Source organism: Lissotriton helveticus, chromosome 8 (genome assembly GCF_964261635.1).
Source record: "Lissotriton helveticus chromosome 8, aLisHel1.1, whole genome shotgun sequence".
NCBI lineage: Eukaryota > Metazoa > Chordata > Amphibia > Caudata > Salamandridae > Lissotriton > Lissotriton helveticus.
The window spans coordinates 1,028,964,914-1,028,980,754 of record NC_136069.1 but is presented as its reverse complement, the minus strand read 5'-3'; positions in this window follow the sequence as shown (position 1 = coordinate 1,028,980,754).

The window sequence follows — 15,841 nt, the reverse complement described above, 5'->3', positions numbered from 1 at the left end:
ATAAGTTTCAAAGAAACATGATATTTTCTTTTCCACTAGCTGTTTGGAAATAACGCGCATAACGTAGAGAGAAATGCAAAGAAGCATTAATAGTGTAGTTGTGTAAAATGATAATGATAATCATATTTGCTTTTATTTCACACATTTTTATTAAGAAAGGCATATATATACATACAGTACAGTTACGGTTTCCAGATAATCATATTTGCATTTGTTTTTCCTAGACCAGATTTTACTGTTCTGCAGCGAAGGCCTCAAGAGTCTTTTTAGGTTTTAATTTGCTTTCTAAATGTAGGCTGCAAAGAAATGTATTTTGCCTTTGTGAGTTCCTGAATGGCCAAGGCTGTGTGGAGGAAGTAATGAACGTTATTAATGGAATTTTCTTGACAACCTGAGTATGTGGATACTTGTGCTATGAGTTTGATACATTAACGAGTTGGAAAAATGTGCAAGCTGTAGAAAAGATTATCAGAGTTTCTCTTCTGAAGGACAATGACAAAAGCTCTCTAAAGACAAAGGAACTGTTGAAAAGTTAGGTACACTGGAAGTTGGGTGATCAGACACCCCCTGGCCAAGTCCAATGGGACTGGAGGATTTTTTTTCGTGTATTGACACATGAGGAGGTTGGATTTTTGGTGAATTAGAGTATAATTATTAGTGCTAGAGATTATGGTTAGGGCGGGCTTGATTTTGACTTCGCGAGAGGAGAGAGCCATGTTGCTGTTTCCAAACTTAACTGGCTGGCTGTTGATCTGATGAACCTGACTCTTTGACTTTGCTCCTCATACCGTATTTTCCGGCGTATAAGATGACTTTTTAACCCTTTAAAATGTTCTCAAAAGTCGCAGGGAACCAAATTTTTGGGAGTGGAAACAACGCTCCACCGACTTTAAAATTGGAGCAGAGGTCAACTTGGACCGAATCAGCATTGCAATTGTGCCCACTGCTCTCGGTATTTCACAACGTTCCACCTCGCATGCCCCAATAAGCTGACTCAGAGTCTCACGAGCCCTCCACTATGGCCTCTGAGCTCTTGCTTCACTCTGCGCATGTTCGCACTCCCTGTGCCGTAGCAGATTGGGGCTTGGTATCGGAGTGCCCCCTGTCAGTGCCCCCGCCGTGTGTCATGGCTAAGTCATGGCTAAGTACCGTAGGTTGAGCTTGAAGGTGTAGGATAGTGCACCACTTAATCTGAAATTTTGTATTTTTTCCGTGCAACCAGGGTATCGTTCCCCGCCTGGAACGTATTAAATACTCTCACGTAGCAGCTGTACTGCAATAGTATAACTGTCAACCTGAGCACAAGTTGGTGCTGGTCCCCCAGAAAGTTTTATCCAAATAATAGTTCATAGAATCTTAAATTAATCCGTAAGTGTCTTTATTCGCACTTCTCCATAGATAATATCCAAATAATATCCAAACAATAACAATTTCCAATTCATGACATCCAATGCATTTCGTCAGGATCTCCCGCCTTCATCAGGGAAATGATTCTGTGAATCCAAAAAATACTTTCGATCAATATCAAAACCCACTTAAATCAAATGAATAAATCAAACAAGTTAAGCACGTGATTAAATAAACTTTGCAATCCCTTTAAACATAATACATGCTCATTTCTACGAGTATTTTAATCGTCTGTTAGTGTCCATTACTTAAGTTAAGTGAAACTCGCATTATCAACCTAGTTTGTTTTTTAAATCACTGTCGCTCGTTGCGCTTCGAGTTTCTAAACACACAAAAATACGTTACTATGCCGCCCCACCCCATAGGGCTGCTGGTTGCACTGCCGTTAAGACTTGTTTTTTCACTGCCTCTAACATTGCGTGCTGTTATAACCTCTACTCTTACCTCAACATGTTACTGACAAGTAACGCCCGATGGTATACAGCGTGTTTGGAGCAAGCTTCTGCTTCCGTGTTTCTATGGTCGCGCTGTTCCGCGCATGCGCTGATATGCCCTTTCAACTAGGGTTTTTCTTAAAGGCACACTCTCATTTTAAGCGGCTATGTGTCAACAATGTGCTAACGTTGTCGGTTTGATCCCCAGCAGGAGTGAATGCTTTACTATGTGATTGCGCGTTGCGCATAATTCCTATGTCTAAACGACCAGCTAACAAACAAATAGACATATGCTGTTTAAATTATCATTGCAGACTATTTAAAGATCTGGGTCTAAAAACAGTAAACATGAGTCTATAAGTAACACAAAAATTCTGTTCGTTCATTAAGCCTTTTCGGCTTAAGGCTGTTCAAATAGTATATCCAATGGTTTTTCTGTTTTAACAAATTGTTTTTGTTGATGACCCCTTCTTTTTTCTCCAACATTAACAACACGCAAACTCTTAGTTGGCTTATGTGATGTTGCTTAACAGTAAAATGTTCTGCCACTGAAGATTTCAAAGATTTCGTACGTATGTTGCTTTTGTGTTCATTAACACGGATTTTCAATTTCCTCTCGGTGTGCCCCACATATACATCTCCACACGGACACTTGAGCATGTAAATCAAGTTCATTGAATCGCATGTTGCGTTTACTTTAAGATGGATCAAGAATCCTTTCCTAGGGTGTGTTATAGTTGTTCCCTTCATGATGTTATGACAAGTGTTACAATTGAGGAAGGGTACTGTGCCCCGGTACGTTGGTTTTGTTTGTGTTTCTTTAGTGGGTTTCAAAAAGTCTCCCAAGTTTTTTGCTCGTGTATGGGCAAATACTGGTTCTTGAGCAAATACTCCTTGAAAATCCGATTCCATGGATAAGATTGGCCAGTGGCGTCTTATGATTTGTTTAAATTGCGTGCTAAGTGTGGAGTATTTACTGACGCAGGTAATGCGTTTTTCTTGTGTCTTTTGGTTGCTCTTCAGTAGTTCCTGTCTGGATTTAGATGTAGCTCTGGTTTTGGCCTCTTGTATTATCTCTTCTGGATGTCCCCTATCCCGAAATCTTTGTGTCATGTTGTCCATTTGTTGTACACTTTGTGGGACTTCTGATACCACTCTTTTGACCCTCAAAAACTGAGAATATGGCAAGTGTCTTTTTAAAGCTTGCGGGTGGTGGCTCCCAAATTGCAATAAGTTGTTCCTGTCTGTGGCCTTTCGAAATAGGTTTGTAGTGAGGTTATTGCCTTGTTTGCTAATTTCTACATCCAAGTATTGGATTTGCATTTCGTTGATGGTCCATGTGAATCCGATTCTATCCACTTTGGTATTCAGAATTTCAATTTGTTCTTGTAGTGATTATTTTGTGCCCTTCCAAATCACAAAGATATCGTCAATAAAACTTACATACATAGAGATGTTTTGATTCCAAGTCGGATTGTGATGGATATAATTCTCTTCAAATGCTGCCATATATAGATTGGCATACGCCGGCGCGGCGCAGTTGCCCATTGATGTACCACTGCATTGAATAAACCACCTCTTTTCGTACTCAAAATAACTGTGCATAAGCGTGAATTGCATGAGTTCTAGTAAAAATATCTGTAATTCTCTTTGATATTCACTGTCCAGTAAGGCTCGTTCTATAGCTTCCAGTCCTTGTTGGTGCGGGATGGATGTGTATAAAGCCTTCACATCAATTGTGGCCATCACCCATTCTTCCTCAATTTGTACTGTGGACAGTTTTAACAGGAAGTCGGTGGTATCTTTTAGATATGATTTGGTCTTCAATACTAAGGGGTGTAAGTACTTGTCGAGAAATTTCCCAACCGGTTCGTGCAGGCTTTGTTTGGTGTACACAATGGGCCTACAGGGAGGCCTTTGCAAGTTCTAATGGACTTTAGGTACCATATACATGGTAGGGCACCTTGGGTTATCTTGGATGAGGTATTTCTTGGTCCTTTCTGTTATGGTACCTAGTTCGTGTGCTTTCGTGATGATTGTTTGTAGCGTTTTTCTGATTGCTTCGGTAGGGTCGCTTTCCACTTCCATATAGGTTTGTGTGTCATTAAGATGTTCCATTACTGCTTCCTGGTAAAATGATCGATTCATTATTACCAATGCTCCTCCTATGTCTGCCTTTTGGCAGATTATCCCTTCATTAGTTGCTATATTTTTGAGTGTCCCGAATTCTTTCTTAGACATATTCATTCTTCTGGTCTTTTTCTGTGTATTCAATTGTTGCAGGTCTTTCTTGCACAGTTGTTCATACAGGTCGATAGTTTTATGGCTTATCGGAGGCATATATGTGCTGTGTACTTTGAGTCCTCTCAATTCATCAGTTTCTTCCATTCTTTTTTCTGCCACATTATCAAAAAAATGCCGAAGTCGTAATTTCCTAGTTAGTTTGAATAAGCTAACTTCCAGTTCCAATAGATTGGTATGGGCGGTGGGTACGAACGATAAGCCCTTTTGTAAGGTTGAGACTTGGGCTGAATTCAGTTCTACATCTGATATATTAAGTACCAAGTTTCTATCATCACTCAATGTTTTTTCGTTTTGTCCTTTTTGCTGGTTACTGTTCTTGTCTGTGGTTGACTCTTTTCTTTTCCTCAGAAAAACGCTACAAACAATCATCACGAAAGCACACGAACTAGGTACCATAACAGAAAGGACCAAAAAATACCTCATCCAAGATATCCCAATGTGCCCTACCATGTATATGGTACCTTAAGTCCATAAGAACTTGCAAAGGCCTCCCTGTAGGCCCATTGTGTCCACCAAACAAAGCCTGCACGAACCGGTTGGGAAATTTCTCGACAAGTACTTACAGCCCTTAGTATTGAAGACCAAATCATATCTAAAAGATACCACCGACTTCCTGTTAAAACTGTCCACAGTACAAATTGAGGAAGAATGGGTGATGGCCACAATTGATGTGAAGGCTTTATACACATCCATCCCGCACCAACAAGGACTGGAAGCTATAGAACGAGCCTTACTGGACAGTGAATATCAAAGAGAATTACAGATATTTTTAATAGAACTCATGCAATTCACGCTTATGCACAGTTATTTTGAGTACGAAAAGAGGTGGTTTATTCAATGCAGTAGTACATCAATGGGCAACTGCGCCGTGCGGGCGTATGCCCATCTATATATAACAGCATTTGAAGAGAATTATATCCATCACAATTCGACTTGGAATCAAAACATCTCTATGTACGTACGTTTTATTGACGATATCTTTGTGATTTGGAAGGGCACAAAACAATCACTACAAGAACAAATTGAAATTCTGAATATCAAAGTGGATAGAATCGGATTCACATGGACCATCAACGAAATGCAAATCCAATACTTGGATGTAGAAATTAGCAAAAAAGGCAATAACCTCACTACAAACCTATTTCGAAAGGCCACAGACAGGAACAACTTATTGCAATTTGGGAGCCACCACCGCAAGCTTTAAAAAGACACTTGCCATATTCTCAGTTTTTGAGGGTCAAAAGAGTGGTCTCAGAAGTCCCACAAAGTGTACAACAAATGGACAACATGACACAAAGATTTCGGGATAGGGGATATCCAGAAGAGATAATACAAGAGGCCAAAACCAGAGCTACATCTAAATCCAGACAGGAACTCCTGAAGAGCAACCAAAAGTCACAAGAAAAACGCATTACCTGCGTCAGTAAATACTCCACACTTAGCACGCAATTTAAACAAATCATAAGACGCCACTGGCCAATCTTATCCATGGAATCGGATTTTCAAGGAGCATTTGCTCAAGAACCAATATTTGCCCATACACGAGCAAAAAACTTGGGAGACTTTTTGAAACCCACTAAAGAACCACAAACAAACCCAACGTACCGGGGCACAGTACCCTGCCTCAATTGTAACACTTGTCATAACATCATGAAGGGAACAACTATAACACACCCTAGGAAAGGATTCTTGATCCATCTTAAAGTAAACGCAACATGCGATTCAATCAACTTGATTTACATGCTCAAGTGTCCGTGTGGAGATGTATATGTGGGGCACACCGAGAGGAAATTGAAAATCCGTGTTAATGAACACAAAAGCAACATACGTACAAAATCTTTGAAATCTTCAGTGGCAGAACATTTTACTGTTAAGCAACATCACATAAGCCAACTAAGAGTTTGCGTGTTGGAAATGTTGGAGAAAAAAGAAGGGGTCATCAACAAAAACAATTTGTTAAAACAGGAAAACCATTGGATATACTATTTGAACAGCCTTAAGCCGAAAAGGCTTAATGAACGAACAGAATTTTTGTGTTACTTATAGACTCATGTTTACTGTTTTTAGACCCAGATCTTTAAATAGTCTGCGATGATAATTTAAACAGCATATGTCTATTTGTTTGTTAGCTGGTCGTTTAGACATAGGAATTATGCGCAACGCGCAATCACATAGTAAAGCATTCACTCCTGCTGGGGATCGAACCGACAACGTTAGCACATTGTTGACACATAGCCGCTTAAAATGAGAGTGTGCCTTTAAGAAAAACCCTAGTTGAAAGGGCATATCAGCGAATGCGTGGCACAGCGCGACCATAGAAACACGGAAGCAGAAGCTTGCTCCAAACACGCTGTATACCATCGGGCGTTACTTGTCAGTAACATGTTGAGGTAAGAGTAGAGGTTATATCAGCACGCAATGTTAGAGGCAGTGAAAAAACAGGTCTTAACGGCAGTGCAACCAGCAGCCCTATGGGGTGGGGCGGCATAGTAACGTATTTTTGTGTGTTTAGAGACTCGAAGCGCAACGAGCGACAGTGATTTAGAAACCAAACTAGGTTGATAATGCGAGTTTCACTTAACTTAAGTAATGGACACTAACAGACGATTAAAATACTCGTAGAAATGAGCATGTATTATGTTTAAAGGGATTGCAAAGTTTATTTATTCACATGCTTAACTTGTTTGATTTATTCATTTGATTTAAGTGGGTTTTGAGATTGATCGAAAGTATTTTTTGGATCCACAGAATCATTTCCCTGATGAAGGCGGGAGATCCTGACGAAATGCATTGGATGTCATGAATTGGGAATTGTTATTGTTTGAATATTATTTGGATATTAACTATGGAGAAGTGCGAATAAAGACACTTACGGATTAATTTAAGATTCTATTAACTATTCTTTGGATAAAACTTGCTGGGGGACCAGCACCAACTTGTGCTCAGGGTGACAGTTATACTATTGCAGTACAGCTGCTACGTGTAAGTACCGTAGGTACCATATGTCCCTGGGTTCAGCTGTTGTCCCACACTTACCGGCTTTCACGACCCAGGTGCTGATGCCACTCAGCCGGGCCACAGGATATGCCTCTGCGTTGGTGCAGTCTCTTACAGTCCCCGTAGTGCCGATGGGGGCAGGCTCTCACGGGAAGGCCCTTGTTCAGTCTAGAGCTGACAAAGACACATGGGGCACATGTGCTGATCTGGCGTCTCTCTCTCTCCTTCCGATGTGGCCATAAATCTCACGTTCATTGGAAGGAGAGGAGTGTCAGTACGTGATCCCCTCATGGCCATAGAAAGGGGACTGTAGAATGTTCCCGCCGGCAATACAGTACTGGTGCATTAATGTTCTGCTGCAGTTACCGTATTTCAGAAGGGTGATTACGGTACATTCCTGATGAATCACAAACACACTGCATTTCTTTTTAAGATGTTGAATTACACACCTTCTTTTGATACACACGCATAATACCTGAAATGCACTGTTCTGCATGGCTGTTTAATAATGAAAGGAGATGCTTGGAGAGGGCCTGTAGTGTGAGCACATAGTAAAGATGACACTAAAAACACGTTTTAGAACATGAGAGGTACTACAAACCTCCAAATCCAAGCAGAGTTTGTATGAAGTGTGCACAGGAAATACCGGTACCAGTACCAGTACATCACTTGCCGTGATTGGCTGGTTGTTGTAACAGGAAAGGCAGTCAATCTGGTGACCAGATACATGTGGTGGTGAAGACAGTACAGCACAGCACCAGTATCTGTACCGGTTCATATAGTACAGCACCAGTACATACAGTACAGTATGCAAATGGCTAACAGTCAAGAACCCATCATGGCTTCAGCAGCAGCAAGAAGAAAGAAATATGAAGCCAGTTATAAACTTAAAGTTGTAAACTTTGCCATGGAACATAATAACTGTGCTGCTGCAAGACAATATGGAGTAATAGAAAAGATGGTTCGGGATTGGAAAGCAAATGAAAAAGCATTAAGGAGTATGCCAAGAGGTAAGTGTGCACTAAGAAGAGGCACCCCATATTGTCCAGAACTCAAAAAACATGTAGCAGACATGGTGAATGAGCATCGCCAAAGCGGTTATGTAGTGACATGAAATAAAATACGTTTGTTTGCACTTCAGTGGGCCAAATCTAACACAGATCTCAGCAACAAATTTAAGGCCACTGTATCCTGGTGTACTAGATTCTTGGGAAGGCATAATCTGGTTTTGAGACAAAAGACGAAAATTGCACAAAAATGACCTGCAGATCTAGATGCCAAAGTACATAATTTCCATCGCTACGTAATACAGCTGCGCAATAAATACGTTAAGTAGCATCGGAAATATGGATGAAACTCCAATGAATTTTGATATGGTTGCAAATAGAACTGTCCATCCAAAAGGTGAAAAAACAATTCTAATAAAAAGAACAGGTCATGAGAAGTCCAGTTTTACAGTGGTACTAGCATGCACAGCTGATGGCGCCAAACTGAGACCAATGGTTATTTTTAAAAGAAAAACAATGCCGAAACTCAAGTTTCCTGTTGGTTGTTTTGTACATGTGCATGAAAAAGACTGGATGGATGAAGAAGGGGTAAAGCTATGGCTTCATAATGTATGGAGCAGGCGACCAGGTGGACTTATTCAAAACGTAGTCTACTGGTGTGGGATATGTTCAGGGCTCATTTAACTCCCAACACCAAGGAAAGGCTTGCAAGAATAAAAACAGATGCGGAAGTTATTCCTGGAGGATTGACATCGTTGGTACAGCCACTGGATGTGTGCCTAAACAAGCCATTTAAAGATCGCATTCAAGAACAGTGGAATGAGTGGATGGTTAGCAGTGAAAAGTCATTCACAAAAGGAGGAAACATGCGTGCTCCACAGTTGGATGTTTTGTGCAAGTTTGTCATAACAGCCTGGAATGATATTGATGCTGAAACAGTCATCAAGTCTTTCAAGAAGTGTGGCATATCAAATTCATTAGATGGTATGGAGGATGACTACTTGTGGGAAGATGAAGAGGAAGCGGTAGCCGAGACCACACCATCTGATACGGAATTAGATCCATACGATAACTGCTTTACAAATGTACCACAAGATCTCATTGATTTACTTATGACATCAGATGATGAAGAGGAGGATTTTGAAGGCTTTTTTGTTAATCTGTAACTTGCCTCCCCTTCATAAATGAAAGAACACCGAACCATCCATTCTGTCTGGATGTATGACATTACAACGCATGCTTTTACATCGCATGCTTTTACAATGCGGTTTTTACAACGCATACCATCACAACGCATAGTGCTTTCAGGCGCTGGATAGTGAATTGTTTAATTTACTATTCCAACTCCAGTCCCCTTGGATAGTAGGGAAGGTGTTGGATAGTACATTAAACACATTCCCTATCCTAGAGCGCCCCCCAGTGCAATGCGTTGTAATGGTTTGCGTTGTAAAAGTTGCGTCGTAAAGGCACTGCATGGTAAAAGTTGCGTTGTAAAGGTTGTTTACCATTCTGTCTATCACTATGTTTTAGTTATTAAGGGTATCCTATACAAAATATTCACTATGACTATTTTGTTTCCATTTAGTACACTAGTTATATTGCTCTCTATTGCGCTGATTTTCTATTGTCTTATAAACTCAATAAATGTAAATGTAGTTTTAAAAGTATATATTTTGTGAGTAAAGACTCAGGAGGCCTTGGACACTGATATATCTTCTATATAAATGTCTCTTACTGTATGTGTAAATGTATGTGTATGTATGTGTCTTGTAAAGCGCACTGCTGCCCTGAGGCGTCGTGGCGCTGTAGACCGCTGGGGAACCCGTCCTGGCTATCCCTGTGAGATGGTCCCTACTGGGTATCTCCAAGGTGAAACCAGGCATCCCCGGTGAATGTGGGGGGCCATTGTAGAGATGAGGCAAGCTAATGCCCAGAGTTGCCGAGTGTGATCCCTGGTTAGAGTAGGCACCGAGGCGAGAATTATCGAGTCCGCTGACCCTGGTCCACGACCCTGCCGCGTCGGGAATTGAACCCTGGTCCCGGGCCGTTCTCTGCTTCCGGGTCTGCCGCCTCTAACCAGTGAGCCACACCACTCCACAAAACACAAATACCATCTTTTTTTTGTGATTGACACTTAACACTAGACAAAGCAAGTGACAATAGCTTCTAGATTTGTTACTGATACCAATGTAAATGGGATGCACCACAGTTTTGGGTTCTTCGAGTTTTAAGTAATGGATGTTCCAATTTTTCTTATTTATCTGCCCCATTACCCGGCTCCCATGGCAAGTGTCATGACTTGATCCTGTCATTAACACTTCATTGGACATCATGGAGAATTTTGTGTGATCATGTTCGCTCCCTGGATTTTTGGCTTTGGCTTTTATGCTCATCAAAAACTCTTTGCCCAAAGAGCTACCAAAACCTAAATCTGCATGGAGACATGTATTTTCTGGTGCTTGGAAAAGGGTATAAATACAGTTTTAGCTAATGCCATGTCAGTCTTAAATTTCCTGGACTCTCTAGCCTCTCAGGGGAAATCTTTTCTCATGCATCTTTGACAGTTGTCAGTTATTGAAACCAATATTATATAAAAAATCAATATTCTAGTCAATTATATTTTTGGTACATGATATTGTTGTGTCACAATATTGTTTTTCTTTATTTTTCTGCATCCTATATTTCCAGCTCAATATTTTGTCCAAACACTAAATTATGCTTGCTTTATGGGGGTAGGGTGTCGCCTTTAGAGAGTGCCGCAAATGTGGTGCCCAGCTCATCCTATTCCAGTTACAATGGGCACTTGATAAGCCCTCTGGCTTCTTCGCATCTAAAGGTCATGCTCTTGGACCAGGAGACAACTGAGTGATGCAAATCAACATCTGATGGGCGCAGGCCTTCTAACAATGTGTTCAACAGTGCATCGCAACAGCAAAGCTAAGGGGCCGATTACGATGTCGGACGGACTAGAGTCCGCCCGACATTGATTGGGAACTCGAACCGAACAACCTCCTGTCGTCGGTTTCAGCCCACAAGTAGGATGCGACCAAAAACTGTTTGGTCGCAATCCTATTTTGTACAATGGGAGCATGCATTCCGAACAGAATGCATGCTCTCATTGTAAAGAGCAGAGGTGCAGTTCATCCCTGCACCTGGTGGCAGGCACCATAAGGTGCCTGCCACCGGGTGCAGGGATCAACATGGGGGCACCAGAGGTGTCCCCTAGTCTGCCATCCGGAGGCCTTGCACCTATGGGGGCCCACTAGGGCCCCCCAAAGTCAGATTCCCACAGCCTTCTGTTGGAAAGGCCGGCACTGAAAGGCTGTAGGAATCTTCCATTATAATCCCTCGGCCAGCAAGAGCCACCTAAAGGATTGATGAAAGATTTCCCAATGGAAGACAGGCTCACCGAGCCCGTCGGAGGCCATTCCGAAATCCGGTTTGGATCAAAATGGGTCGGTCAGAAAGGAATCTGAATGGAACATTTCACTGCGGTCAGTGCAGCTCAGACCAACGTCGGGCCGTTTCCGATCGACAGTGAGAGCCGTTTCCTGTCAGTTCCAAATCGGCCCCTAAGTCTAGGGATTGAGCAAAAACTTCTGTGTTTTAGAGCATTTAAATAAATCTAACACACATACACTTCCCACAGTGCATGGTATTAAATCCAGACAGTTGGTGCAGCTATGTCACTGGTGTCTAACAGTGAACTAGCACAAGGTACTCCCAGAACATGTGCTGTAAGTCTGTGTAATTGGCAAAGCGAGCATGAGGCAGCAGCTCCCAGGAAGAACTAATTAATCTTTGTGAGGTTTATATATGGTCTGTGCACTATTTAGAACTTAATGAGTTTAGACTTTGGAGATGAGTGAGCTAAGATAAGACTCTCTGAATATCACCTTCCAGGGTCTGTCTTTCTATGTCAGGGTGGAATTCTCTAAGAAAGCTGATAATATAGGATCTTATGTCTCCTCCCTCAACCTATTCTGGGACATTCAGGATCCTTATATTATTCCTTCTAGCACTATTCTCTAAATTTTCTATTTTGTCCCTCAATTCTTTGTCATTGTCTTTTAGTCTCATGATTTCAAATTCATTTTTTTCTACTTGTTTTGAATGGTCTTCCAAAGCTGTCTCCATTCCTCCAGCTCTTTCCATCATGTCATTCATATTTTCATCCAGCGTTTTGCAGAATGCTTGGATTTTTGTTTGGTTGCTTTCTGAAACCACAAATTTTTCCCTGATTTCGGTGAGTAAGGTAGCTAAACGGCCCTCTGTAGGTAGGTAAGTAAATTCCTTTATTCGGCATTATACAAAACACCATCAAAGTTCAATTAAAAAGACTGATAATACACACATTCTTGTCATCTGTACAAATACTGTTTTTTAAAAAAAAATAGGGCATAGCAATATTCGTTACAGTTCATTATGATTAATTAGTCCCCTATCTGAACCCCACTCCTTTACACAAATCCTCTTGTCTCTCTTAATTTCAGTGCTAGCCTTAAAAAACTTGTGATGGAAAGCAGGGTAAGGGGATCTTGCACCATTTGTAAATGTAAAAGGGCAACCTTAGCATGCCTAAATTTCATTTTTTTTAACAAATTTATTAAATACATGCACCTAGGCAATGAGTAAAAGGGGCAAAGTAATACAAAATGAAGGGTGTCCTGCGGAGATCGGTGATCGCAGCCGCAGGGACCCTTTGGCTCTACGTAATTAATAAAACCTGCCGGTTCGGCTAATAAATAATGTAAAATGTTGAGCCTAAAACGTGATTAAAAATCTATCCTGAGAATTATATGTAAGGGCGAGGTATAGTTCCATTCCTTCACTAGACCTCACTAAGTTATAGGCTCTGATTGACTGTTTGCCACTTTCCTTCTCCTCTCTGGAGGCTGTTTTATAAATAGTGAACCTCTTCTTCACACTAGCCTTATCCCGGACTACTCCTCCAGTCGGGTTTGGGAAGAGGTCCTAACAGCCAATTTTTTCGCACACAGCCTTGAGAGACTTTAGCCATGGGATGTCCATTCCCTTATCCCTGCCAAGCAAATCCATAATTATTTGCCTGGTCAATTCAGCCTCCGGGTTATCCCAAATCTTTAGCCATGCTAACAGGGGTCTGACCTGGATCCTGTCCTCTATAAAGGCCCTCCAGCTCTTCATGGAAAATATAAGCGGGGACACCCTTTGGGACCCTGAGGAGCCTTCTCATGTATTTATTCTCCTCTACCTGCAGTTTGTCCAAATTGGCAAATCCCCAGAGTTCCGCTCCATATGCCACCTTGGAGTAGCAGATAGAGTTATATAGATTCATCATTTGCTCAGGAGACCACCTTCCTAATCTGCGGCCAAAATTCATTCTTGCCCCTGTACTAGACAATATCCTGTTACAATGCTCCTCAATTAAAACTTTTAAATTTAAATGCCCATCCAATAAAATGTCTAGGTAAGAGAAGGATTGCACCTTCTCCAATTTGCGTTCTCCTATTCTGTAATTGAAACTTTTTCTTGGTTTTGACCCTGCTTCCATGACATATGACTTGGTTAGGTTGGCGGACAAGTCTAAATTATTCATGAAATCCATAAAGCCATCTATTAATGCTTGTAGTTCCCGCGGTGTACGTGCCAATAATACAGCGTCATCAGCGTAAAGTAGGACTGGGATTGCTCTTCTGCCTACCCTTGGCGAATCCACATTCAGGCTTAATAGGGCTTGCTCTAATCCATTTATATACAGTGAAAAGAGAAATGGTGCCAGGATGCATCCTTGTCTCACGCCACTCGTGCAAGCAAAAGGATCTGTACACCCACCCTTCAAGTTATATCTTACATTGGCCGTCGTGTTCCAATGTAAGGCCTTTAAAATCTTTATAAGGTCCTGACCTGCCCCTAAACTGCTCCATAGGTCCCACAGCTTCTCCCTATTGACGCAGTCAAATGCTGCGGTGAGGTCCATGAAGGGTAAATAGACCGCTTCAGTGCCAGCGATGGTATATTTAGCCACCAGTAGATAGAGGTTTAAACATTGATCTGTAGTTGATCTATTAGCCCTAAATCCATACTGGACATCAGTGATGATACGTTCTTCCTCAGCCCAAGTCATCAGGTGATTTAGGACTACGCGTCCCACAACTTTAGCAGTAACATCTACGAGGGAAATTGGGCAGTAACACTGGGGATTATCTCTATTACCCTTTTTAAAAATGGGCAATATTGTGGCCGAGGCTCCAATTCTTGTTAGAATTGGAGCCCACAGGTCTATTTTACTTAAGTAGAGGTCCGGTGGGATCCCATCTGGTCCTGGTGCCTTATTTTTGGTAAGGCCCTGGATGCCAACCGTAACTTCCTCTAAAGAAAATTCTAGTGTTACTTTCCACCGCCCGACCCCTCGTCCTTATCTGACTGCTCATTGTGCCTTCGATTGTAAAGGGTTTCGAAGTGCGCCACCCACTGTCTGGAAGAACATTGGAACCTATTTGTGGGCTATTAACCTCTTGGAAACAAGGATTATTGATTATGTTCCAAAAGGTAGTTGTGTCCTTCATTTCCGCAGCCTCTCTTAAGTCCTCCCAAGTTTGAATTTGGAGGGCTTTCCTACGTCGATTTAGTGCCTGCTTATATTGTAACCTGCATTGCATCACCCCTGGTTTGTCCCTTGGATTAAACCTCAGGGCAGCTCTCAACTTTCTTTGTGCGAGAGAGCAAGCTTTATCAAACCATCTCGGGTCCTTTTTAGGCTTTCCCTGTCCCGATGTTTTTAGGAGGGCATCTATTAATTGGCCCATTTGTTCAAAAGCGACCACCAGGTGTAAACCTTCCACTGATAGGTCAAAACATTTCTCTAAAAGTTGTCCGCCCTCATTTACAAATGGTCTATAAAAATCTTCCCCATTGATTTTAGCCCATTTCAGGCGTCTACCCTGGTCGGTGATCTTTACTCTATTTAGGCCCCCCTCCCTCTTGTTTTTCATACTTGCATTTGGTGCTAAACATGACAGTACTAGGGGATTATGATTGCTGAAGTTACTCAATTCAATTGAGAAACCCTTTACCCTTTTCTTTAACAAATGTGACACTAGAATAAAATCAATGAAGGGGCTACAGCCCCTCCCTTTAAAAGTGGAAATTACCCACTCTTTGGGGTCTACAACCAGATAATCCATTGTATGTTCGAGCGTGTATTTGCCCATCAACCTGCTCAGTTCCCTGCCCTCCAGTGTGTGCTCAAAATGCGGTCCGTCCTCAGAGTTACAAGAGGTCCAGACTTCTTTAATGGGTAGCAAATTTGGGCCCAAGTGGCAGTTGAAATCCCCCACAACTAAAAGCATTGGTACCGTTGAGCCCTGCTTCCGTTCCTTCAGGTGGGTTAATCTCTCCTCAAGTTCTCTCACTCTGGACCCTCTTGAGTTGTAAAAATTCACCAAGTTTATATTAAGGTCCCTATTTTTAAACCCAAGCCCTAACAAATCTTCTGAATTCCATTTTAATTCCACCCAGCTTCCCCCAGGGACACATCTACAAATATTGAGAGTCCTCCCCTTGCTCTTCCGGCTGTCGATTTGCATGCCGGTATCCAGAAGGATTTGTACCCCACTAAATGGCAATCTGTATGATCGACTTCCCAGGTTTCTTGGAAGCACATTATTTGGAACTTTCTGATATATTCCATCCACTCCTGATTCTGGAATT